Genomic DNA, 24,555 nt, shown 5'->3' with positions numbered 1-24,555 from the left:
TATAATAAGAATATGTAAGAGGTAAAGTGGGAAAAGTACAGACATAATCAATAAACTCATGTCATTGGGGAGAAAATGATAAGCCTTGCCCTGATAGCTTGCGATGCACTGGCAACAACAAAAATAGCCATGCCTCTCTAGCTTCCCCTTTCTAGAGTGTTCACGGCCCTGCCGATGCCATATCTACCAACGTGCCCAGAAAATACCCTTGAGAATGACATGCTTATTCATTTCCCTAGGATCTTTTTCTAAAGGTGACTTTTCAAAGGATCAATAATTTAAAAGAGCCAGGAAAAAGCATGAGCCCCACAACTGAATGTAGTTAACAATAGTTATCATTGTTCTCACAAAAAGGGCAAGAACAGTGGATTACTTTAGTTTCATAGTTTTCTCCCCTGTGGTCTTGTTAAATATAGCAGGTCTCACATGATTCTTGAAGCTAACTGTTATCACCTGAAGTCACAAGACTCTGAGGGTTGCATCTAGAAGTCTCAGCCTCTCTCTGTGTATTAAGGCTTCATGTTGACTTTCCTGCCGACCTGCAGCATCACAGTGACTGAGCACCATCTGTCCCCCAACAAGAGCTATGCCCACTTTAGAGACGCAGCAAGTTGATCAACCCCCAGCTTCGTGGCTTCCGTGGGGCTTCTGTGATGGAGCATGGTGACTTGACAGAATCTGTTTCTGTTTGGTTCTTTCACTGGTATTCAAAGGGAGAAGCCCAAATGCTGCAGAGCTTTAAGGTTTGTCCTCTTCTAAGACACCTGCCCACTGTAAATCATGAGGTATGGTCCTGGGGACAATCGTCAGAAGTCACACTCCAGATTGTGATAGGTCGGTGTTATGTGCTGAATTGTGTCTCCCTTGCTCCCCTCTCCCCCAATTCACACGTTGAAGCTCTAACCCCCAGTGTGACTGTATTTGGAGATACGGCCTTTAGGGTGGTAATTAAGGTTAAATGAGGTCAAAGGGTGGGCTCTAATTTGATAGGACTAGTGTCCTTATAAGAAGAAGAGATACCAGAGATCAATCACCCCCACCCCAGCACACACAGAAGCCATGTAAGGATACAGTGAGAAGGTAGCTGTCTACAAGCTGGAAAGCGTCCTCACAAGAAAGCAGCCCCGATGGCACCTTGATCTTGAACTTGTAGCCTCCAGAACTGTGAGAACATAAATTTCTGTTGTTTAAGCCATCCAGTCTGTGGTATTCTGTTATGGCAGCCCTGGTAGACTAATAGAAGCAGTAAAGAGCTGTGGGGTTGGCACTGTCCCGTGAAAATCAGAGAACATGTATACAGTGGTTCATTGGGCTCAATGTGGTCCTTGAATCACTTGGGCATACAAAAGCATTTCACGTAAGACCCACTCTTAGGATTGAAACCAGAATTCTGAACAGGCAGGCCCTACAAACCTTGGTGTGATTTGCCCTTGCCTCACCCCACAGCATGTCTATCGCTCTTCCATTTAATTGTTTAAGCACATTCTGTTTTCTCTGCCTGGAAAACACATCTTTCCCTTTCTTTATCATCTAGTTAATCCCAAATCAGCCCAACTGTCAGCTCCGCAGGGAAGTGTTATCTGATCCTGCAGGCAGGGCTGCATCTCTCTGTCACAGTCTCACAGCACCCACATTTTTGCTTCAGCACTTTATCACAGTGTGCAATTAGAGATTTCTGTGATTTCTTTTGAAATCCATGTTTTAACCACTAATCTGTAAGCTTCCCAAGACTACACGGTGCTCAAGTATCTGTAGAACAAAGTGGGGAAGGAAGGGAAAAAAGAAGGGAGAGAGGGGAGGAAAAGAATAAAGGAGGGAAGAAGAGCAAGAGACAAGGAAAAGGGAAGAGAAAGGTTTAAGAATATAGAACATTGTCCAAGTCTGTCGGGCTGCTGTAACAAAATACCAGACTGCGGGTCTTGGACAAAAAACATTTATTCCTCATGGTTCTTCTGAAGGCTGCAAAGGCCAAGATCAAGGTGCGGGCAGATTCAGTGTCTGGTGAAAACCCCCCATCGTGATTCATGGACCACCATCTTCTCCCTGTGTCCTCACAAGGTCGAAGGGTGAGGGGCTCTCTGGGGTTCCTTTTATAAGGAAACTTAATCCCTTTCATGAGGGCTCCACCCTCATGACCTAATAAGCATTTCCCAAAGGCCCCACCTTCCAGTCACCTTGGAGGTTAGGATTTCAACATATGGATTTCGGGGGGGGGGGGGGGACACATTCAGTCTACTGCATACGTGCTTCAGTCTTGTCAGATTTAGGTCAATGGTAGAGGAAAGAATGCTGACCTAGCTCACACTAGCCACTAAAATGTTGCTATGCTTACAAAAGCTGGCCTAAATTTTCTAAGTCAAAGCCACCAGAAAAGAGTCCATGACCACTAATACAGCTGTGGGACAATTATTCAATCCTGGAACTTGAAAAACGGCATGAACTAAATTAAAGTGTCCTGTACAAACTTTTGGGGCTGTATTTAGTTATTTTACATATACACACACACTTTTTTAAAGGAAACAAATAATCAGTATAAAACTCTAAAAAGTAAAATATAAAAAAAAAAAAAAACACTGTGCCCCACTGATAACACTCTTCACACTCCCTGGAGGTCTACACCAATGATTCCCAACCGAAGGCCCAGGGACCTCTTGGAGACTATGAAATTATTTCGGGGCGGGGAGGGCCTCACAAATGCACCTACAAGCAAGTATTGCCTGTAGACTGAATACATTAAACCCAATTATTACCATGTCGAAAGCCATGAAATTCTGTGTGTTTAAAGGGTCCTCATAATCCACATAGTTCAAAGTCACACAGTTCAGAAATTACATATAATCGGTCCTGTTTCCCATGGCACTGATGGAAAAAGTACACCTGTGAAATGTGCCCTTATTACTCTCAGCCAAAACTGTTTCCAATCTCCTTACAGAATTCACAGGACATGCAAGGAGGTATATGGTCAGTACTCACTAATCAACATTTGTGAATTGCTATAAGGTCTTAAAAGGAGATGATGTCCTATAAATACACAGAGTTGATGTGATGGTCAGTTTGGACATTTACATGACAGAATGATCAAGTAATTTCAAGGACTTAATTTACTTTTTTTCATGTTTATGGATTTTACTTTCCCCTGGTAAGATAATTTCCAAAACTCAAGAATAACGAAGATATTACGTAACAAAGCAACTGGCATTCATGAGTTAGAAGGGTACAAAAGTAGTTCCCTGGAGGTCCAGTGGTTAGGACTCGGCACTTTCACTGCCGTGGCCTGGTTGAATCCGTGGTCGGAAAACTAAGATCCCGCAAGCCATGCGGTGTGGCCAAAAAACAAAAAGAAGAGTGCGTGAATTGTGTCCCAACACAACTGTTGGTCATAAGGAAAGGAGGCCCTGCACCCACACCGGAGAGCTCCCTGAGCATCATGTTACCATGTCATAGTCCCCTTTTTTATTCTAAATATGGGCTTAGTGTGACTCTGGCCAACAAAAGAGTTTTGCACTTGCCAAAAGGCTACACTGTCAGAGGCTTCCTGATATCCTGAAGCCAAGTTTAAATTTATCATCATCATTTTAGAAGATACTGAGAATTTTCTGTGTCTCTTCTGAATAATGCATACACATATATATTTCAGTATCTCTGCAAGCCCTTAAGATTTCCAACCAAGATGTGGAAGACAGAGAGAGAAAGACGCAATCACCAAGCATCCCAATACAGCTGAAAACACACTGACCAGGGATTGGATGTCTGGGTTCCTAGTCACAGCTCTGCTGCTTCAAAGTGTGTCACTCTGTGCAAGTCACTGAGCAGCAATGCTGAGGCTTGGTCTCTTTATTTATAAACTGAGGATGTGAGGCAACCAGATGATGGCAAAGCTCCTTCCAGCTCTGACAGACTATTCTATGTGTACTTTTGTCCAGGATCACACTAACACTTTGCTTTTGGAGAAACCCATTATAGAACTAGTTCTCATTTCATAACAGCTTTTAAAAAAAAGGTTAAAAAAACAAATCTAGTTTTTAAAATCCATTTCCATTATAAGTTTGGAACTATATCTACAAAATACTGAATCTTGAACTTCTGATAAAACAAGTGATAATAAAGTACCAGGTGCTGGGTATATTGAGTGTTATATGGGATGTAGACATACTTTCTCCAACTCTGAATTTCAGCTGTATTTGATTCTCCACCTCTATTTTATATTTTCCCAATTCATTAATCCCAAGAAACAGTGAGAGATACAGAAACTCAAAAGTTCTAATTTCTTTGTACCACTTTTTCCACAAACTTTTAAAAATGAAGACTTTATTTTTTAGAGCAGTTTTAGGTTCGCAACAAAACTGAGGAAAAATTTTCTAAGTCTAAGCCCTAGAGATTTCCTATATACCCCCTGCAGCTACACAGGCAGAGCCTCCCCATTATCAACTCCCCCCAACCCCCGCCAGACTGGTACCTTTGTTACAACTCATGAACCTACACTGACACTTCATAATCACCCGAAGTCTATAGTTTACATTATGGTTCAGTCTTGCTGTCCATTCTATGGGTTTGGGCAAATGTATGACATGTATCCACCATTATAGTATCTTACAGAGTATTTTCACTGCCCTAAAAATCCTCTGTGTCCACCCGTTCATTCCTCTTCACCTCCCAACCCCTGGCAACTACTGTTCTTTTTATTGTCTTCATAATTTTGCTTTTTCCAGAATGTCATATGATTGGAATCATACAGTATGTAACCTTTTCAAATTGGCTTCTTTCACTTAATAATATGCATTTAAGGTTCCTCCATGTCTTTTCATGACTTGATAGCTCATTCTTTTTTAGTGCTGAGTGATATGCCATGGTCTGGATATACCAGTTTATTTATCCATTCACCTACTGAAGGACATCTTGGTTGCTTCCAGGTGTTTGCAATTATGAACAAAGCTGCTATAAACATCCCTGTGCAGGCTTTTGTGTGAACATACGTTTTCAAGTCCTTTGGGTAAATACTAAGGAGTGTGATTGCTGGATTGTATGGTAAGACTATGTTTAGTTTTGTAAGAAACTGCCAATCTGTCTTCCAAAGTGGCAGATACCATTTCCGTATTCCCACCAGCAATGAATTAGAGTTCCTGTTGTTCTACATCCTCACCAGCATTTGGTGTTATCAGTGTTTTGGATTTTGGCCCTTCTAATTGGTGTGTAGAGGTATCTCATTGTTGTCTTAATTTGCATTCCCCTGAGGACATACGATGTGGAGCAACTTTGTGTATCTTATTTGCCATCTGTATATCTTCTTTGGTGAGCTGTTTGTTATAGTCTTTGGCCCACTTGTCAATCAGGTTGTTTGTTTTTTTATTGCTGAGTTTGTAAAGAATTCTTTGTATATTTTGGATAACAATACTTTATCGGAAGCGTCTCTTACAAATATTTTCTCCCAATCTGTGGTTTGTCTTCTCATTCTCTGGGCATTGTCTTCCACAGAGTAGAAGGTTTTAATTTTAATGAAGGCCAGTCTCTTCCATCTTTAATCCATTGGATCCCATAGCCCTAGAGAGGGAGGCTATTACATTATTTTTTGTTGAAATATTGAAAGGAAACCCGTCCTTATAACATTGCATTTCACTGATGTCTACTTCAAAATATTAACATTTCTTCTTTAAAAATGAATACTAAGTTTAAAGAAACACAATAACACTTCATTTACGTATCCTGATTCATGAAATGCTCCCCTTGGAGACAGATTCTAAATAATAATAATGAAATGGAGTTTTGCTAACATTTTGATACTAACCTTAAAAACCGATAACATTTGCATTTTTTTCCCATCCAAAACAACTCTCTTTTGCAACATGCATTAAAGAAAATTTAATGCTCAAAGAATTGGGGATATTTAACATATTTATTTCATTTATTGTAGATATTCAATTTGAAAACAGACATACTTTCAAGAATGGCGTTTTAAACATGTATGGGCAGAGTTTTTCTAGCAAAGCTAAAAAAGAAATTTACCTCTGCATTTAATTCTGAAACTCCCTATGGAGTAAGTAAACTAATTCAAGTTTCTCTAATTATGATAACATGCATACATGCAACGTTTTGCCTTAGATATTGACTGTATACATGAACACATATGCCTTCCCGACTAAACTGGGGGTGCTAAAGCCTGGGCTTCTTGCCTCCACCCTGTATAATACAAAATACTAGTCAAAATGTCCTATATATTGCCTCTCATTAAATAATAATAACAGCAACAACATTAAAGTTAAGATCAGTAGGAGAAATCTGACAAAAATGATGACCAAGAGCTCTTTTAACCAAACAGGAAAACCAGAACCACCACGCGTGTAAGGGGCTTGTCGGCAGTTAACTTTGCCCTGTTTTCACATACCAAATTTCTCACTGCTAGAGATAAAAGCCTTTTTCCAAGAAAAAGTTCAAAGTGAGAAAACAGTTGCAGGAAGGTCAACTAAAGTTGAAATTTGCTCAATACAAAATTCTCCCTTTGAACTGCTGTAATCTGTTTTCTGATCTCTTCACTTCACACAAATCACTTCACATCGAGGCCTCCAGCCATTTCTGTACTGCTGAAGCCAGTAACTAATATTTGAGCTTCACCTTCCTGAACCTCTTCTCTACTCAGACACGTTCAAACTTAGCTTTTATGAAAGGGCAAAGGAATAGGTAGAAAAACGGACCATGTCTATTTTAAGATCCCTCTGCAGTTCTATTTTCCATAATTTCATTAATTATTTCCTTAGCACCTTTTACATTGTCTTACAGCCCTTGCTTATTCACCCCATTCTTTTCCACCTAATCATCATTTTTTCATAATCTTCAATCTGAATTGGAAGTATCAGTATGAACTCACAAAGCAGTTTATTTACATAAAGGTAAAATTTCCTGACTTTATCCTCTGAAAAGGCCTATAAATAGTGACAAACCAAGTAGCAATCACCACCGCTAGTGTTAATATTGTGTCTTGAAATACAATTTCCATTAAAAGGAACCAGAACTCCTTGGAGAAATGGCTGATTTCAGGTCTGGAAACAAAAGGTACAATGAGCTAGGAACATCTTCTTATCAAAGACCAGCAGGACCATATTATAAATAAATAGAAATATAGATAAATGGATGATTGATTGATGCATTCATGCATAGATACATACATACATACCATATACACAGCTCAGAAGCCAACTGGAAGAGGCTCCCCTGACCAAACACTGGACAACTTGATCATCAAATAAAATAATTACTGCAAATGGACTGAAACATATCAAATGTGTTTAAATCCCAAAGTTCATTATGATCTTAAAAAAAAAAATTATTGGTCACCTTTAGAGGAGGCCAGCTAACCAACTCATTTTGAAACTGGTAAATAAAGGGAAGAAATCAGCATTTACCCTGCTTTTCTATTACAAGCCATACCTCAGGATATTGAGGTCTTGATATAAAACAGTTTCTCTTTATAGAAGCTAATAATTTATTCCAGCTAATAATTGAAGAAAAATGTTAGAATTAGAAGACTGCCATTCTATATCTCCTAGTGAATGAATGGGACCTCAGCAATGATCATCAATGGCTGCTATGATTACCAGAAGCCAGTCACATCCTTCAAAAGTTTAATATGGGGAAACGAGTCATCCAGTATTGACTCAAACTTAAAACACACAGCAAAGGGAATAAAGTCAAAGTTATTTTTACCTTTCAGGCTCTCTTCTTTCCAATGAATTAAAGAAACTACGAATCATTCAGCAACATCAGTGTGTAAACTTTCTTTGGGAAAGAAATTGCTGCCTGTCAAAGGAGCCAGAGGCATCTATAAATTAGTCCTTCCTTGAGTTCACTGCTCTACTTATGAACCTTCCCTATATAAATTCTTACACATTTCTTCCCTAAAAGCTAAAAGAGTCATTCCACCTTTTTTTTTTTTTGGTCTGTGTTGTCCTTTTCTAACCTAAAATAGAGATAACTGAGTTAAAGAAATCAAAAAAAATTCCCTACAGAAGAAAAACACATTTGGATCTAATTCTACTATTGAGTCCTCACTGATTTCTTTTAAATAAAATGAAATGAAAAGCAAGATCTAGATAGAGTAATTGAAACACTATTTTGATCATTTCTCTTCTACTTAGTTAGCAAAACTGAACCATTAAGTAATCTAATTATAAATGACGAGACAGGTAAATGACTTTCTGGATCTTACAATTATCAGTACTTGACTGTAAAAAATCAGCACAGCCTCAAACGGAGTTTGATCAAGAGGGCTCCAAGAACATATAGGCAGATACATTAGGAGAAATTAGTTGAGGACCTGAGGGGTGAGGATGCATGCCTTAGAAGCAAATGACTAAGTTAGCAAACTATTTCACGGTGAGCACTTCCTCCAACACCAACCCTCAGAACAGAATCAGCTGTCATTGAAGAGAATGATGGATCCTCCATATGTAAAGAAAAATTGTTCATGTCTCTACGTGAGCTCAAACAATAATGAGATGAGGCCAGAGCCTGGGTTTTCTCAGGGTATCAGTCAGGGAATCATCTTTCTGTAACTATGAAATGAAGATATAGCTCCCATCTGAACCAACAGCACTGAACTCTAGGTCATGAGACTAGAGCTTCACAGCCATGATGCTGAACAAAAGAAGCCAGACTGAGAGATTCTACTCCTATGAAGAGTTCAAGGACAAGCAAACTAGTATCAGGTGAAAAAAAAATCAGAACAGTGGTTACCTAAGATAGATGGGGAGCTGACTGAGAAGGGGCATGAAGGAACCTTCTGGGCGATGGAATTATCATGATAGGGGTGTAAATTACACAGGTATATCCATTTGTCAAAACTATATAGCTAATCGTTGAGGTCGGGTGATGGGTACGTGGGGATTCACCATACTATTCTGTTCACTTTGTACACGTTTGAAACGTTCCAATGTTTTTTTTAAAGACTACAGGTCTTTAAAAAAAATTAGAACTTAAATCCCCTCTCCACTACTTAGTAGCTACTGGGCCTCTGGACCTTTTATGAACCTCATTTTATACATCTATAAGCTGGAGATAACAAGCCCTGCACACCTCACTCAAAACAACCCTGGATTGTTGCTAAGTATCAAGTAAGGCAATGGATATAAAAGTAACTTCTAAACTGTAAAGTAATAAGTAAATATAGAAAATTAATAATAATGAAGATTTGTAATTACTAACAGACCACATTCCATCCCAGAATGTTTGAAGAGATCATTAACATATTTCTTTCAACAGAAACATGAGATGTAGCCACTCGTTTTTCAATAATTCCTGCCTGAAAAAAACAGTAATAGAACTGATAAGTCAAAAATATGGATAGCACAAATCCTATTCATATTTGGTTACAAGATATACTATATGATTTATTTTGCATCATAATGCAAAAATTTAGGCCTTTAGGAAAAGTTGGAGTGTCTTGTGCACATATCAACTTGATGGCTGAGAGAAGATGCCTAAAACCACACCGCAGAAGGAAGATGGTTTAGGATTTTAAATGATGTCGATAATTCACAAATTCAGAATTGAGAATCAACCCTTATAAAAGCCACAGAAGCTTGCCCATCCAAAACAATGCTCATTAGTTCATATAAAATCACAGCATTAGGAATAAGAAACATTAAATCCTTAATGCAAATTCATTATACTTAGAAAGCTAGACGTTAAACTTCTGGCTCTCCAATGTTAAGGCACATATATATTCAACTCAAGGAAGCCCAGTGGACATCTCGGCTTCATTTATTTATTTTTTTAAACCTGTCTATTAGGCTAACCTTACAACTAGCACAAAATAGAACTCAAAGAGAGGGGGCAGGGGAGAGAGAGAGTGTGTGTGTTTTCCCAGTGTGATTCTATTCTAACATCCCAGGCTAATCTCCAAGAGCCAAGATGTACCCTGAGAAGACAAACAGGCTGGCCTGGTGTGCTGTTGTAGGACCAAGTTTCAAAGTAAGTAAGCATGTCAAAGTGATGTTTTAAATAAGCACATTATCGTTCAAAAATATATTTAAAAGAAAATCACTTAGATAAATTCTTTTGCATTAATCTTATCTTCAAATAATAGATGTATGTACCAAGTGCCTATTTGCAGTGTGCCACTGTCTTTTAAGATCTGGTTTAGGGGAACATGTTCCTTTCAGTTCAGCTCTCCATCATGGCCTTTAGTTCTGCATGAAGTGACCTGGTGCGCTCCTCAGGTGGCCTCAAATGCCACAGCTGTTTTTTTCCATGACTTCCCTAAAAAGGGATGGCTAGGGACTTCCCTATTGGTCCAGTGGTTAATTAAGACTTTGCCTTCCAATGCAGGGGATGCGATTTCAATCCCTGGTTGGGGAGCTAAGATCCCATGTGCCTCGCGGCCAAAAACCAAAACATAAAACAGAAGAAGATTGTAACAAATTCAATAAAGACTCTCAAAATTGGTCCACCATAGAAAAACATCTTTAAAAAAAAAAAAAAGTGCCTGTTAACCCTGCCAACCGCTGGATTTCAGGATGGCCCTAGGAAGACCCTCTGAACTGCTGAATATGAAATTACTTAACAGAAACATGATTGAAACTGTCCACTTCTTATTCCTTTGTTATGGTAAAGAACATTGCACAACACCTCTGTTAAAGGGCTGGTCGATTCAAGAAAAACGAAGGCTTGAAGCTAAAACCCCCCCTCCGGCTATCACCCTGTTAGCAAAACCTTCACATTCTAGTTAAAGTTAGTTTCTAAGTTTATATTTCCCCTTACAGTTTAACATCTCCTATCCATAGAAAGGATCTTTTCTCTAAGAGGCTATGTTGCTTTCTCTAAACACCAGCTCAATGCTTTTTTTTTTTTTCCTCTAAAACATCACAGGGCTGTACAGCTTTTCTGCCAAAGAGAAAAGCCTCCCAATGTCCATAAAACCACGTAACTGCCCGTGTGGTCCACCAAGTCAAGGAGCTTCACTTCTCAACTGCTTACCCAGATCCTGATTGCCACCTCTTGTAGCAGAGAAACCAGACATCAAGATCAAACCTCAGGATGATGTGAACACCAAGGCTTGAATAGATTTCATCCCAAGGATTTTGGACCAGGTGACTTCTTCAAAGGTCACTTTTAACAATTAAGTCCTATCATATAGGAGGAAACACTGACAAGTGGGAGGACAGAGGAATTTAGTGAGAACAGGGTGTTTGAAAAGGAAACTCTACAGGACTTTAGACTGAACCATTCCTCTGTCATCCCCCTCCTCCAAATTAGTTCACTTTATCGAATCTGTCCCCACTTTTCCTCTAAACCCAGGCCCCGATATCACACTGTGAATGAAGGAAATGAAGGTGAGGGGCTGAGTAATTTGATAAGTAAGCCTCAAGACAACCTCCGTAGTACTAACTATTCAATCAATGGAGCAAAACTCTTACAGAGTCTCAGCCAGTGGAAAGTAATGGTGTCCAGACCAGAGGGTTACCTCCTTGAAAACTTCTATTCCAGAGAACACCAGCGAGTGCACATTACAAAACAGCGGGCCCCGAAGCTTTCCACAATCACCTGGGGACACTGTTTAGAAATACTAATACCTGAACCCCACTCCCCCATCCCCAGTCCTACTGATTCAGACTCTCTGGTACGGGCCTGGAAATTAGAATTCTTAATAAGCTCTCCAGGTGGGTGCTAGGATTTGCAAGCTAGCCAATTCTGGTAGCCATCATGGCTAGTCCTTCGCAATTTTCACCTTGTGTGCTCTCAGTAGAGTTGCCAAATAAAATACAGGACATCTAGTTAAATCTGAGTGTCAATTAGACATGGAATCGTATAGTATAAGTATGTCTCAAATACTGCATTTAATACTACAATTTTATACTAAAAAATGATCCCTTGTTTGTCTGAAGTTCAAATTTAACTTGGTATCCTATATTTTTATTTGCTAAATATGGCAACTGGCAGCCCCACCTCCACTACAATGATGGATAAAATAAATATGCACATAAAAAAAAAACACTAACTCTTATATCCACTTCTGATTTGCTAGCTCTGAATTTATCCCTTCAGAATATATAGCATGTAGATAATACAGCAAAATAAGAAAATGAGTATGGTGATATTACTCAGCCTCAATTTCCCCAACTGTGAAAGAGTTGGACCAGATCTAAAATTCCTTTAAACCACTGAATTATTAACAAACCTTTACCCATATCAAATTTCATCATCAATGTCTGAAATTCTCATGAATCCTGGAAGAAGTTTCTTCACAAAAGCAAATAACCAACCAACTCAATTTGTCATCCATTTCTACTTCTCCTTCAAAAGCAACTCCTGAAACCTATTTTTGCACAACTCATCAGCGGTGACAACTTCTCCTCTTTTACGGTGTTTTGAATGTTCTCTAATATGTACTACCTTCTACAGATTCTGTCTACAGTCCCTATATCAGAAATGTTCAGGACTTACAGAGAAACCAGTGCTCCCTCATACTGATCTCACCAGGGGCCCTGATTACACATGGTAATCCCTGATGTACTGCTTACCAGAAGCTCATATTATTTTAGTACAGATCCAAAATTATTCTAAGATAGAGTTGTGCCATGAATTCATCAAGTCAGGAAGGAATGAATAGTAGACATCTAATTCATGCTGACTAAACACAGTCTACAGTATTAGCACTAATCAAAAGGAATGGGGTAGGAATTATGCCTCTCTGCATATCTAAATTTAGTTCTATTCAAATGGCCTCAAGTAACCAGTGTTGTTATCTGTGACACAGATGGCATCTAACTTGGTCATAGTTAACAAAGACTCCCGAGCTCCTCTCTAAAATCTGAGTTTAGGCACTGACCATATGAGAGAAAGTCTCCTATTTTTTGTTTCACTCAAATCATCTCCCCTGCTTTAACTGTTTTGGTTTGGGCAATTATGCTAACTATGGCAGCACACTATGGTCCATGGGTCAAATCTTGCCTTCTGCTTATTTTGTAATAAAAGTTTTACTGGCCTACAGCCATGCCCATTTACTTGTGTAGTGTCTATGGCTGCTTTCACACTACAAGAGCAGAGTTGAGTGGTCGGCAACAGACTGTATGGCTCATGAAACTCCTAATATTTACTATCTGGCCTTGCTGTAAATTTTGCCAATCCCTGTTGCAAATGACTAACATTAACCCCATATTTAAAAAGGAGAAATGAAGTGATAACATTCAAGGCTGTACACCTTTTGGGCAACAATTTTCTAAAAATGCATGGTAGCTTTCCAGTGCATGAGTTATTTCCAATGCAATCAAGAACTCAGTCTTTGCAATCTCTAAAGTGCCCAGGGAACATTTTTGGTGTAGTAGCTCATACGGTTAAGTGTAGTTTCAACAGAACACTGCTCTTTGGTCTCAGATATTCTTAAGAATCCAAAGGATAAACATGCAGGCACGGAAATATGAGAAAGCACATTTCTTTCTGCTCAGAATCCAGCATTTCAAAAGGTGAAATTACACAATGACAACCACATGTATAGGATGGCTGCCGCCACCATTATTTGTAGTCTGATGAGGGAAATGCAGTACAACAGGAATACAGAAATCGTCTCCATTTGGCGCCCATGCCTATGAGGGTACTGTCATTCAATTTAGAATTTAAATCAACATAGTCCTTCTGTGGCTTCACCGCTTTAGGCAGGAAGAGTGCGTGATGAGAAAAAACTGCCTTCAAAACCGAAACTACTGCGAGCCTTAAAAGATCCCCACACGGGTGCCTTGTAGGACAGACAGACAGGCCCTTGCTGAACGCCCCCTCCTCCGCGGTAATCAACCCTGAAGGCCCCTTGTAACCTCCTTTCTGCTCCCACGGCAAGCCCTTGTAAGCAGACATGGCACACCCACAGTTAATGAAATTTTATGCCACAGAAAATTAAACACAGATATTCCAATAGCTGAAAGGAGCAGGAAGAAGAAGAAGGAAAGAAACCCATAGTAACTGTTGCTAAGTTTGGCTTTACAATATTGACAGAGTAGAGGGCTTACCAAATAAAAACTTTAAGAACCGGTTCTAATTCAACCCTTCAACCCCTATGAGGGATCACAATGGGCTCTCCCACTGGGACGGAAGCAGAGCTGTGGCTCTTTCTACCCTCCTTTGATTCTTACTCCTCCACTATGGACCATCTTTCACTCCCTGAGCCCACCACTCTCTTGTTTGCCTAAACGTGAGTCCCAGGCCTTCAGTCTTAGGCTCCCCCTGGACAAACAGAGAATCAAATACACATCCTCACCCCTGTACGGAGGAAGAGACATCTCAGCTCATCTCACTTCCAGGTACAGCCTGGAAGGAGCTCAATATGTTTATACTTTCTTTTTTCACTCAAATATTTGCTGAATGTCTCATATCTGCCAGGGATTGTACTTAGGGTTGAGGTTCAAAGGTGAACAAAATAGACACAGCCCCAGCCTTCTCAGGGCACTGACAGGTGGGGTGGCACGGGGAGGAAGATATCAGATAAATAATCCCTCAGAGTCTAAGATATATTCTAAATGAGTCTAAGTCTAAGATTATGAGTCTATAGATTGTATTTGGTATCGTGAGGGTGAAGAGCAGAAGTCTGGGAACATAAGGGAGAATCCTCATTTATATCAAGGAACCTGAGAAGGCTTCTGCTCGGTGGAAGTACATTTAAAATGAAAACAGAAAAAGGAGCGGGAGTTGTTCAGGTGAAGAAAGGAGCTGAGGAGTATTTCAGGCAGAAGGAATAGCAAGTACAGAAGCCCTAAGGAAGGGAAGGTGTGGCCTGGTCAAGGGAGATGTGAGTGAGGCTGGGAAGAGAAGCAGCGCCTTCTAAATCAGAGCGGTGACTTTTATTCATTCTAAGTACAATGGGAGGCTATGAACAGGGGAGTGAAAGACTAGATCTGCATTTGTAAAAGATCTTCCGTTGTGTGAGGACTAGTCCTGAGGGGGTAAGAGCAGAGGCATGGGCTAGCAGTTGTTGAGGCAGGAGATGACGATGGCCTGCTTTGGGGGGGTTGCGGCAGGTGTGCAGAACAGTAGCATTATTCAAGATATATTTGGAAGGTAGGATCAACAGGGGATACTGACAAAGGAGGGAGAAATAGGTACCAAGGATGTCTCTCAATTTGCCAGTATGAGCTCCTAAGTAGCACACCATTTACCAAGATAAGAAATACTTTGGGAAGACACTATAGGGTGAATTTCATCAAGAACTCCATTTTGTAAACCACACAGAATATCTGTAAAGAGCACAGTAAGATTTACTAGCTTCTATGTAAGCTTCTGTGCCTTTGTTTTCATCATCTGTAAAATGGGAATTACGGTACCACCTATATGGCTGTTGGGATAAAATAAACTAACTCATGTAAAGTGAAACACTTAGCATGGCACACAATAATCTCAATAAAATATTAGCAGCTATAGTTATTATTTTGCACTTGAAGTTTGAAATGTCTTATCAGAGACCTTAGTGAAATGTCCAACAGGCAGTTAGAAAACTCGGCTCTGTAGCCCAGAACTCTCCTGCTGGGAGACAGTGGGAAATATCATGCATGTTCAGAGTTATAGTATGCTGCTGTGAGATTATGAATCACATCTAGTTAGAGATTTTATAATAGCAATTGAAGATTTACTTATAAATTGGCTACAAGGTCAGTGTCTGGGTGTCAACAGCATAGAGATGACACCCGAAGTTGTAGAAAATAGAATAATTTGATGTAGAGTGAGCCCGGAGGAAGAAAAACTGAGGGTCAAGGAATGAGCCTGCAGGGAGTTCCTTAAACTCAAACACAAAACAAAGATTGAAAAGTTGAAGGAAAGGAAATAGATGTAAAAAGGTTCTGGGGCTTCCCTGGTGGCGCACTGGTTGAGAATCTGCCTGCCAATGCAGGGGACATGGGTTCGAGCCCTGGTCTGGGAAGATCCCACATGCCGTGGAGCAACTGGACCCGTGAGCCACAACTACTGAGCCTGCGCGTCTGGCGCCTGTGCTCCCCAACAAGAGAGACCACGACAGTGAGAGGCCCGCGCACCGCGATGAAGAATGGCCCCCGCTCGCCGCAACTAGAGAAAGCCCTCACACAGAAACGAAGACCCAACACAGCCAAAAATAATCAATCAATAAATAAATAATTAAAATTAAAAAAAAAAAAAGGTTCTGTACATTTAATTCTATTTCTCCAAACCAAAAAAGGACAATCAATCTTAGCAGGAGAATGAGTAACTCCTTACATATCAGAAGTGTACACAAAGATACATTTGCAAGAACATTCACTACAATGCGATAACAGCAAAAATGACCTAAAGCAACCTAAATCAACACTAGCAGACTGATCAGGTAAAGTATGGCACATCTAAGTAAGGGACTAAATGTATAGCTATTAAACATCATGCCATAGATGATTTATTGGAAAAATGTTCACATTTTATCGGTACATCAAAAAAGTAGGCTACAAACTAGCATGCACAGCATAGTATTTTATTTTTTTAAAAATACACAATAAAACAAAACAAAACAAAAAAACTACCAGCAGGGCAAACAATACCAGAAAATTAACAAAAGTGAATTCTGGATAATAAGATTTTAGGTGATTTTTTTCTTTTTTTGTACTTTTTTATTTTTCAAATATCAGCATAAGTAGATGTTACTCGTATAGATAGAAAATGAAACAAGCCAGAGAATTCTCATCTCTTCCTCGAAAATACCCGACACTCTTAGTCCTCAAATCCCCAAACCAAAGCGCAGGAGAAACGCTGTGACTGAAGACATGACACAGACGTCTCCATCATCCTCCTTGCAGTGAAAGGAACCAGACGCTGCTGCAGGCACAGACAGCAGTATTTCCTAATCCTTCCTTAATGAAATAGAACCATGTTTTCCATCAGTGGCTATCCTTTTCTAACCCTAACACAACTAACATCAGGGTCACAAATTGGACTGCATTCTTTGCTGATCTTCAACAATATGCATTGAGAGAAAATCATAGAAAAAATTTCATTTCGTTGTAAAAAGAGAAAGTCACACAAACTTTCAGTTTGTACACATTTACATACCATCACACCCCCAACCAAACCTGAAATTTCTTTTAAAGAAACACTAAACATTTTCAGAGGACCTTCACTTCCCCATAGCACTCTTAAAATGTATCAAGAAAGTTTACAATGACCCTCTGCCAAACCATAAATAAGCTTCACAACAGGAGATATAAACATTTTCTGATGTAAGCAAAAGAACAAGGTCTCCTTTTCTCCCAGTACATAGTATCTGTGCAATCTTGGCCAAGTCATTTAGCTTTTCTTAGTTTTCTCATCTGAAAGTGGGGAGAATATAACTTTCCTTGCAGGAGCTTTCAGGTTTGGAGGACAATGACAGCTGCACGGACCCAAATGACTCTACAATCCTCCCCCAAGACCACAAAATCAACAAGAGGGCAAAATGATCACGAGACCCAAGCCATTCAGCATTGTTAGGGACAGAGAATACCACAAACTTCAAATTACCTGTGAGTGGAGAAATAAACACCAGTTTCCAATGCAGCTCCTGCTACTGCTTTGGTGCCGCTGGAAACCAGTGCGCGTGAAGAGTGGGGAAGCTCTGTGAAAAGGAGAACAGGGGCACGGAGAGGAAGTACAAACAAAATCACCCGCAAAGGGGGACAGAAGCTCCTGCACCAAGAGCTCACACACCACACACAGGCCTGAGAGCTGGTAGTTCGCAGTATCAGCTACATGTCGAGAAAGGGCTTGAAGGTGAGAGAGACCCAGGCCTCAGAGAAGTACTGCTTCTGGATGAGAAAGAAATAAAGGAAGGAGTAGTGCCATCACAGTGAAGGACCTTAGAAGGAGAAATTAAGGATACTGCAACACCCCAGACCCTCACGGTCCATCACCACCACCATCATCATCCCTTAAAGAAACTGCCCCTCTGACAGAAATGAGAGTTCCTGAACCAGGAAACACACCCATGAAATGCCTAGTGATAGGAAACTTTCAGCATAAAATCAAACAGCTGCTGAAAATTCTCCCCACCAAAAACCATGAAGCAGAAGAAAACCGTTAACACCACATTCCAAACTGAATTAAATATCCTCACACAAGCACTTGGAGAATTTTTTAAAAATCACCTAGAATCAGAAATACAAAAATTAACAACAGAAATAGACAAGAACAAAAAAGGAAGAGAGACGCAATGAACGCTGATTGAATTCAACAAAGAAAATGAAGAAAAAGACAAAAGGATGTTTTCTTCAGAACTGAAAAATAATTTATAAGGTGCCCAAGACAAAACAGGTTTGAGATGAAATTTAATAAGGGACATAGAAGTATAAAACCAACAAAAGCAGGAAACAGTCAAGAACTGGAGATGTTTGGGAAATGGTGAGAAGTCGGGTACACAACAGCATGGGGGCAGCTCACAGGGAGATAAAGTTGACACGCAAGATTGGAACCAGATTTATTCACTCAACAAATATTTTTGAGTGTTTACTGCATTCAGGGCCCAGTTGCTAGTCACTGTGAATGGAATTGGCTCTTGCCCTCTAGGGAAGACAAATGGGAGTCAGGGACCTTTAATCAGGAGAGTGATATAATGAGACTAAATTGAGAGGAAGGTAACTGTAGAAGTGGAATGGAAGACTTTCTGGAGCGGGGTGAGACTGAAAGGGAGGCTAATTAGGAGGCCAACATAAATAATTCTAAGAGAAAAGCATCATGGTTTCCTGATGACCCCATATGAAGATGACACCAAGGCTTCTATTTTGGGAAACTGGAGAATGATTCCATAATAGATGGAAAGAACTTCTGCTCCATTCTGGGCACAGTGTGATATGATATGTAGAGATCAGAACCTCGGGAGAGCACAGGAACTGGTGGTCATCTTTTGGTGACAAGGTAGCCACTGGACATGAAGAGATGGCCATAGATAATTCAGTTCTCATGCCTCAGAAGACCATGAAACTCTAGAGCTGTCAATACTTAAGGGGTAGAGTGGAGGTAGAGCAATGGAAGACAGAGCAGCAGCAGGAATGCAGCCAAAAGAGAAGGTGCCCAGAATCCAACCCGCAAGAGGAGACATTCAAGAAATGATGGCTGGTCCACAGAGGCAGGTTGCATGGAGACCAAGCAGAGGACGGACCAAGACAGGAACTCAGACACCACTGGGGATCTTACTGATAAGTAAGTTTCAGGTTGAGGGGTGAATCACATTCATACAGGAGATTCAGGAAATGCTCTCGCAGTGAAGGGAAGAAGGGAGACAGAGGGTGATGACATGAAAGGGAAGTTGGATCAAGGGGAAAACTGGGAGCAGACAGACAGGAGAGAACCAGTGGTAAGGTCAGAACTGCAGAAACACCAAAAAGAGGATAGAACTGATGGAGCGAGAGAGGAAGGGGCCAGCATCTGGTTGGAGGCTAAGAGGTCAGCTTTCAGGGTCTCTTCCAAAACTGTGGGAGCAAGGAGTGCAGGGGCTGTGTAGGGTGCCCCAAGCCAGCACCCCAACATCCTTCCCTTCTTTGAATTCCTATAGCGTGTACTATGGAGTTTTAGGCTGGGAGCTTAGAGTCTAAGACACAGCTTTGTGTGCCAGTTCTGCCACTTACCACTTACATACCCGTGAACACATCATAAGTCATCCGAAGCTCAGTTTTGTCATCAGTAAATTAGGTAGAACAATAACAGTCACACACGCTCCCACCTACTTCACAGGGTTGCTTTGAGGCCCCAAAACACAGTGTATATGTGGATGCACCTTGAAGACAGAACAGCCCTGTGCATAAATCATTGGCTCTAGTTATTCCACGTACACTTGTTTCCCACTAGAGGAGGATTAGTTCAATCTGTGTGCATTCCACACAGGGTCTAACAGAGTATTTTGTACCCAGGTGGTTACCACGCACTGACTTGGACTAAGAACCAGCCTCCTCTTCATGAAAGCGTGAGGCTGCATTGTTTTCTATGTCCCACACCACTACACAGGGACACCACCATACTTAAACCTGGTTCCCAACCTGAGTTTTCAGTAAGACTCCTAGCAAACAACAGAAAATGCTTTGTAACAGCATTTTCAAATTAGCAGAAGTGCAATTATGAAAAGGTTTCCATATATTACAGTCAGTGACTTTTTTAAATTAAGAAGAAAACGGTAAGCAATCATATTCCAAGCATACTCACCCACTGGATCTAGAAAAGGCATCTAGAGAAAAATCAATCACCACATCCCAGCTGAGCAAGGAGAAAGGCACTCCCCACACAGCCCTCCTGTGGTAGAAACCCACTGGCAGTGGAAGACACACTGCCGAATCACCAAGTAAGAAGTTGCTGCAGTCAAATCCATCATGTCATTTCATATTTGCATCCCCGTTACCCCTGAAACAAAGCATACTTTGGAAAAGTACGTTTTAATTATGGCTGCTAGAGCCTTACCTACTATTCAATCAAAATCTTCTTATTACAGAGATAATACTGGATCTGTTACTTAGCACTTTGTAGGGGGAAAAAATAACATGTGGAGAAAATACATTTTTTTCACGACCAAAGCAGCAAATTATTTTTGCTGTTCTACACAGTACAGTAAGGCTCATACATTTTAAACAACCTAGATAAAATTCTTCTTTTCCATTCGAGGCAAATCTCAGTAGTGATTTAAAATTAAATCGTTAACCAAGCGTCAGGAACCATGAAATAAGCGTAAGCGGTAGTCTCCCTCTGAATAGAAACACCAGGATATTCAGGATCACATGAAACTCTAAAAGCACAGAGAGTAGTAGCACCAGTTATTGAATACCTTCAATTCAAGACAGCCATCTACTTACTACCTTTAACACTATGGGGGAAATGTCAGGAATGTGATATTATTATTATTCTCTTTTTATAAAAGGCATTCATTTGTTCACTCATGCAGTATATTCTGCCTCTATTATGTGCCAGACAGTGCTAGGAATTGGGGATATGGTGTTACACCAAACAGACCTGCCCTTGTTCTCCTGGACTTATGGACTGATGGGAGAGACAGATTAAAAAATTAAACAGCTAAGCATATGATTACAAATATTAAATGATAGGAGGAAAAGATACGGTACTATGAGAAAAAATAATAACAGGGACCGAATTTAACTTGAGAGGAGGAGAAGGCTTCTCAGAGGAATCAGCATTTAAGCTAAAAACTGAAGGCCAAAGTGGGAGGGGAAACTCCAGCCAGAAGGAACAGCATGTGCAAAGGTTCTGAGGCAAGAAAGAGCTGGGCATACTACGGACCTGAAAAGAGACCAGTGGAGTTTAAGCAGAGTGAGCAAGGGGAGGAAGGAGTGAAATGAAGTGATGATTATAGGTAAGAACCAAATAATTCAGCGCCAAATAAAGGATTTGGATTTGCTTTGTTGTTTTTGTTTCCTAGTGCAATGGGAGGTGGTGAAAGGCTTCAAAACAGGGTACAGACAGAATGGGACTTGTATTTTTAAAAGATGAATGGAGGAGGACAAGAAATGAGAAAGCTATGGCAATGGAAATGAGAGAAGAGGATGTGTCTGGGATATATTTTGGAGATGAATGGATAGGACTGTTCAATATGGGAGGAGAGCAGTGAGCGAGAGAGGCATCAAACGAGATCCCAGGTTTCTGGCTGGAGCAACTAACTGAATGAGGAGATATCTCACACAAAGACAGGAGGCACAGGCTTAGTTGGTAAGTAGGGGATGATCTAAAGGTTGGTTTTGACCAAAATGTTAAACAGTTAAAGATACCTGTGAGATCTCCATGTGGAAATGTTAAGTAAATGCTGGGATTAAATGAAACAGAAATGTAATGCATGTGCCACTTCGCTCTTATGATCTGGACTAGTAGCTCAACCAGGTAAAGGTTGTCCAGTCTTCTCTGAAGGAGTCATTCCCACCCTCTCACTCACCTCCAGACACAGTCCATTCCCTGCCGAGGAGCAGGCCAATGAGAGGGGAACACAGGTCCTCTAAGAACTGTGAACAGTGCTCAGTCTCAAGCAGAGCAATCTATATCCTGAGAAAGCAAAGAAGTCTTTGTAATATACCAGCTACATGGGGTTATAGATTTTATAAATTTTTATATAGGTTATCAATTTTATATAGCTTATAAATTATATACTTATATAAATATATTAATAAAATATATGAAATATGTAAATATAATTTAAATAATATTTTATAAATAAATTTTATATCTGAAAATACAAGGACATTTTTGAAGGTTTTATGTGTACATATATTATATATATTGTTTCGCAGCTGTATTGTAAAAAAAACTTAAGGGGCTTCCCTGGTGGCGCAGTGGTTGAGAATCTGCCTGCCAATGCAGGGGACACGGGTTCGAGCCCTGGTCTGGGAGGATCCCACATGCCGCGGAGCAACTAAGCCCATGCGCCACAACTACTGAGCCTGTGCGTCTGGAGCCTGGGCTCCACAACAAGAGAGGCCGCGACAGTGAGAGGCCCGCGCACCACAATGAAGAGTGGCCCCCACTTGCCGCAACTAGAGAAAGCCCTCGCACAGAAACGAAGACCCAACACAGCCAAAAATAATAAATAAATAAAATTTAAAAAAAAAAAAACTTAAAATGATAGTTTTTTAATGTTTAAGACAGGGCTTAGATGATTAAGTGAGCTCATCTAACATTTCTTTGATAAAAACTTAAGGCATTAATATCCTACTCCCATTTTGGCCAGCTAGTAGCATTTTGAAAAGCACCACAGGATGGTATGAAATCAATGATTCATGGTTTCAGGTTATAGGAACCCCTAACCCATATCTGATCCCTGGGTTGCTTTTTGGTTTTTTAACCAAATTTCTATGATTCAAATTCTTTGTTCATTCAAAATTTCCACCAATTTAAATAAGAGCAAAAACTGCTGAAGCAGGCTTGCCACACTTGACTTCTGGCATGGCGATGTTTAACACCAGCCGGACTGCCAAAGGAAAAGATGATGTCATCCACATCTGCTGATTCACGGGAAAGGGAGGAAAGAGGAGGAGACAGTGAAGCCGAGAGAGATGTGGGAACTGTGATTACATTTTACTGGAATGTGGCTGCTGAGGCAGACAACTGCTCATAACGGTTGGTTGGTTACCGGTAGCCAGTGAGGAAAGAAGGAAAAGGCAGGTACTTTGTCAAATGAGATCAGAAGACTCAGATACTGGTTAAGCAGGCAAGTAAAACGCAGAGTTTGAGCTGTGAAAGATTAAGACTGAAGTGTTCCCTTTTCTTCTTCTGAGTGCACAATTTCCATATCTAACCTACTTAAAAACATAGCCTCTCACTCTTTCACAAGATACATGTTAAAATCATCTTAAAGCCACTCTTGTCCAAGGCAATCATGTTAATTTGGCATAACTTTATTAAGACATCTTTTTTAAAGTCACAAAATAAAACTTTTAAAATGACCAATACACAATATGAAGCAACATAATTTCTGGAGTAAAAAAGTCTATCTGTGCTATACGTGCTTAACTGCCTTAAATATAAACTTCTGCCATGAGTATGTATCCATGCAGAATGCCATTAGTACATTTAAGGTATCAGATCAAAACAAACATTTAATCATAAGCCATGCCCATGGTCATAGAACTAAGTCCCTCAAGTAAAAAAAAAAAAAAAAAAGCAAGAAGTGATTGTAATCCATTGTTGTCACATCATTTATTCAATAATTGTTTCTTAAGTGCCTACTATGTATTATAAGGAACTATGTGATTAATTACTGAACCAATGGGCAAGGTGATCAATTACTGAATCAAAATTAGGACACAGAAGTATGAATGGGCCTGTGGAAACAATTAGCAAGGACAGTGGTATAGAAATAATAATAGCAATTATTAACATTAACTTTTATTAAGTGATTATTATATGACTGGTTCTCAGTTGAGCACTTTCTAAATTATTGTTTTTAATTGTGGTAAAATACACATAACATAAAATTTACCATCTAAACTATTTTTAAGTGTACAGTGGCATTCAGGACATTTACACTGTTGTGCAACCATCTACCTCCAGGCTCTTTTCATGTTGCAAAACTGAAACTCTGTACCTCTTAAATAGTAACCCCCACTCCCTCCTCCCCAGCCCCTGACAACCATTCTACTTAAGAATTACAATTTCATAAGCATAGCTAAAAATATACTTCTATTTGAATTCACTTGTGTTTGTAGGGTACCTTTTTCAACTAAAACACTAACATCAAGAATCAAAATAAACTGTACTCAAATTTCTGTATAACAGGGTATTAAATCCAGATTTTAAAAAATGAAGCGTATTAAATTATTGATAATATTTTAGAGAGAACAAAAACTTTACTGTTAAAATTTTAAGTATTAATTTCATTTTCCTTAATCTTTGTAAAATTTCTATCTCCTATGTTTTATAACAATACTACCATACACATAATATTTATTAATAAATATCATGTTCTGGATATAACATGCACAAAACTTTTTACTGTTGTGGTATACAACTAAAAATGTTTGGGAACCATTGAAATGAAGGACTGTGAGCCCATTAACAGGAATCAATGAAAGAAAGGAAGGGAAGGAGTTTGTTTTTAAATATGTAAAAACATATTGTGTTTCATGT

The 24,555-nt window shown here is 39.8% G+C and overlaps 1 protein-coding gene across 5 annotated transcripts in view; it reads right to left on the bottom strand.

The window, feature by feature from the left end:
• The window catches only part of OSBPL6 (oxysterol binding protein like 6), a 208,823-nt gene that overhangs the window by 135,483 nt on the left and 48,785 nt on the right, over window positions 1-24,555 (bottom strand). For 2 of the 5 annotated variants that reach the window (XM_082466691.1, XM_082466690.1), the window contains exon 2: window positions 21,869-21,975. The exons of the other annotated variants lie outside the window; for them this stretch is intronic. The gene's annotated coding sequence lies outside the window, so the exon portion shown is untranslated. The remainder of the gene's footprint in view (window positions 1-21,868; window positions 21,976-24,555) is intronic. 5 annotated transcript variants of the gene reach the window in all.

The sequence above is a fragment of the Balaenoptera physalus genome (assembly GCF_965194825.1).
Source record: "Balaenoptera physalus genome assembly, chromosome: 6".
Classification (NCBI taxonomy): domain Eukaryota; kingdom Metazoa; phylum Chordata; class Mammalia; order Artiodactyla; family Balaenopteridae; genus Balaenoptera; species Balaenoptera physalus.
Note: the sequence above shows the minus strand (reverse complement) of the source record. Positions and strands in the feature narration are given on the sequence as shown.